We start from the raw sequence: 3,657 nt of genomic DNA, 5'->3' as shown, positions 1-3,657 counted from the left end.
CTTTTGTTTTCTCAGCACAATAAAAAAAGAGGTATTTACTTTTTAAATATATTTACAGGATGAAAATTTAGATGAAAGAATTTTAAAGACCAAAAATATAATCCAATTCAATTTTTCAAATGTTGCTGTTTGATTGAATCCTGTGGCAGCTTCAGAAGATGATTAATACAACAGACTTGATTACATCTTGATGAACCTGCGGAGGGAAAAAAAAACATTTCTGTGAGAAAATCACAAGCTCTTTGATTTGAAAATAATAATTATTTAATAAATAACTTGAAGTTATCATAATTGTATTCCGTTACCATTCATCATGGGTTAATGAGATGACCATTCTTTCCTAAAAAAATGAGGTAGTTAAGTTGTCAAAGGTGTATTAACTGCATACTTTATATATATTCAGAAATTGCACTTGAGAAGCTTCAGAAGTAGGAGATGGGTCTTTTCTTACCAGAGGGAATTGTATTTTTGTTTAGCTCCTCTCACAGCAAATGCCATTATACCGGATCCGTAGGACAAGGTGTAAACTGGGGTGGAAACATTCATTCATATATATATATATATGTTATGCATAATATCAATGTTATATTATGTTTGTTTTTTAAACTACACTGTATGTATCCAGAAACAATATTTATAAATTTAAACTAGCCACACAGCAGGGCTTACCCAAACCTAACGGATTTGACCGTTCTGATTTACTCAGCTTTTCAGTGTACATGCTTCAGAGATAATTGCATGAAACTCACTGACTCGAAATTTGACAAAGAAACAAGAGAAAATGTACCACTTACCATAATTTGTATCAAGGTTAAGAAGTGCAACACCAAGGGCAATACATAAACCAAAATATGCATCTACAGGGAACACACACCAAAAGAAAAATATATACATAACAGTGAAACATTACAAGTGATTGATATATATTGAAAAGAAAACTGTATCCATTCACCACTTCTGTTGTATGCTTTTCCTTTGCATCTTGATGTGTGGGCTGGAAGGCCTAATATAAAGCAGCACTGAGTGAGTTCATTATTATGAGTGTGGTTTTACTGAATTGAGTTGAAGCAAAAAAGACAACTACTTACCTAAGGACATACCAACCAATTCAAAGACCAAAGTGAAAAACACAGTCAGGACTATAGGCATAGTAAGGGCTGAAAAACACAAATGTTGTCATCACTTCTGGAATAAGATTCTGCTCTACAGGTGCTAAAAACAAAACATCAAACTCTAACCCTGCCTCATGTTTATTTTACTTTTTAACAATAGTAAGATTAACCTAAAAATAACCACAATTCCTTCATCCTGAAATCTGTTGCTTTTTATGTTAGTTTGGAAATGAAGTATGTGGCAACGCTGTGAGACTTTATTAAACCATAAAGCAGTATTAAGGTTACTTACAGTAATAAGGCCTGTAGCTTACTAATCCACAACCAAAACCAAAGCATACTGAAAAGAAATGATGGAACTTATCTGGAAAAAAGGTAAAATTGATTGAATGTGGGGCAAATTATTTGTAAAGGGAATTGCAGAAGGCATGTCAAAAATAATCTTTTTATTAGTCTTATCTATGTGGTACAACTATTGTTGCATTAAATTAAAATATACTCACATTGGTTATACATTCTTCTAATAAGTTCTGCCTGTAAGTACTGAAAACAAAAATTCAGAATGGTTACCACAATGTAAGACAAATATATACATTCTGAGGAGTGGAAGTGCAAACAGCAATGTACGGCAATCATCCATATAGAAACATTACCACGTTTAAAATGCATATGTTTGATCAAGGATTTGAATCTGTCAACAAACAATCTACCAAACACAACTTACCATATTCAGTGTACAATGCATGTGCAATACAGAACTCCAGGAGATCAAATAAATCAACATTAGTAGATAAATATATTTCTCATAGAAACTCTGGAGGCACAACAACAGGAGATGTGGTAGTTTCAGGAAATGTTAACTATCTCATCATTTACAACCTGTCATTAAGATGAGCAAGTGGGAGGGCACTACACTGATTAAAACAGTTGACACTGTTTTGTTTGTTACAGTACTGGCAATACAAAAGTGAAACTACTGGTTTTGTAACCTTCTATCGTGTTATCTTTCAAAAACAGAACTGATGTGCTTGTATGAAGTCCTTGCAACACATTTTGCTGAATCATTTCATGAATTAGATAAGGAAGAAACGACCACATCTCCTGTTGTCGTGCCTCCAGAGTTTTTATGAGAAATATATTTATCTACAATATACCAGAGCATCTTGTTGACCTTTTTTATAGCTTCCCCACATTGTCTAGATGAAGACATTTCTGAGTCAACATAAACTCCTAGGTCTTTTTCATAGTTCCCTTCTTCAATTTCACTATCTCCCATATGATATTTATAATGCACATTTTTATTGTCTGCATGCAATACTTTACACTTTTCTCTATTAAATGTCATTTGCCATGTGCCCAGTTCTGAATGCTGTCTAGATCATCTGAATAATCTTTGCTGCAGCAACAGTGTTTGCCACTCCTCCTATTTTTGTGTCGTCTGCAAATTTAACGAGTTTGCTTACTATACCAGAATCTAAATCATTAATGTAGATTAGGAATAGCAGAGGACCTAATACTGATCCCTGTGGTACACCACTGGTTACCTCGCTCCATTTTGAGGTTTCTCCTCTAATCAGTACTTTCTGTTTTCTACATGTTAACCACTCCCTAATCCATGTGCGTGCATTTCCTTGAATCCCTACTGCGTTCAGTTTGAGAATTAATCTTTTATGCAGGACTTTGTCAAAAGCTTTCTGGAAATCTAAATAAACCATGTTGTGTGCTTTGCAATTATCCATTTTCAATGTTGCATCCTCAAAAAATTCAAGCAGGTTAGTTAGACATGATCTCCCTTTCCTAAAACCATGTGTCTCCGAGGATATTATTAACATATAGGTAATTTTCCATTTTGGATCTTATTATAGATCCATAAGTTTACATATAATAGAAGTCAGGCTTATTGGTCTGTAGTTACCTGGTTCGGTTTTGTCTCCCTTTTTGTGGATTGGTATTACGTTTGCTATTTTCCAGTCTGTCGGTACAACCCCTGTGTCAAGAGACTGTTGCATGATCTTGGTTAGCGGTTTGTAAATAACTTCTTTCATTTCTTTGAGTACTATTGGTTGTGCTTCATAGAAAATTGCGTTGTTGGAGTCGGGGTATAGCTCAGTGGTAGAGCATTTGCCTGCAGATCAAGAGATCCCAGGTTCAAATCCGAATACCCAATTTTTATTTAAATTAAAATACAATTTGCATTATATAATTTTTCATTTCAGCTGCAAAGTTACAAACAAGTAACAAATAGTGTTTTAAAGACAGCAACAAGGTACGGACGGGGATTGAACCCGTGATCTTCGGTTTACGAGACCGACGCCTTACCACTTGGCCACCGCACCCTTCATAACTGCAAATGAAATCGGAAGCTTGGACTCTATTGAGAAGGCTGCCCGGAAAGGCAATCTGTCTGGAAACCAACCTTACAGTTAACAGCTGAATGCCAAGGATGGGCAAAATAGTCTCGGAAACTCTTTAAATAGAAAACATTGGTCTCCATATTTATTTAAAATACTATTTGCAAATAGTATTTTTTTAAAACACTTGACAC

At 34.7% G+C, this 3,657-nt stretch overlaps 1 non-coding gene across 1 annotated transcript; it reads right to left on the bottom strand.

The window, feature by feature from the left end:
• Nucleotides 1-3,376: 3,376 nt before the first annotated feature.
• On the bottom strand, nt 3,377-3,448 carry trnat-cgu (transfer RNA threonine (anticodon CGU)). The gene has a single exon. It is a non-coding gene; the product is annotated as a tRNA-Thr (tRNA).
• Between the last annotated feature and the right edge of the window lie 209 nt (nt 3,449-3,657).

The sequence above is a fragment of the Acipenser ruthenus genome, chromosome 42 (assembly GCF_902713425.1).
Source record: "Acipenser ruthenus chromosome 42, fAciRut3.2 maternal haplotype, whole genome shotgun sequence".
Classification (NCBI taxonomy): Eukaryota; Metazoa; Chordata; class Actinopteri; order Acipenseriformes; family Acipenseridae; genus Acipenser; species Acipenser ruthenus.
Note: the sequence above shows the minus strand (reverse complement) of the source record. Positions and strands in the feature narration are given on the sequence as shown.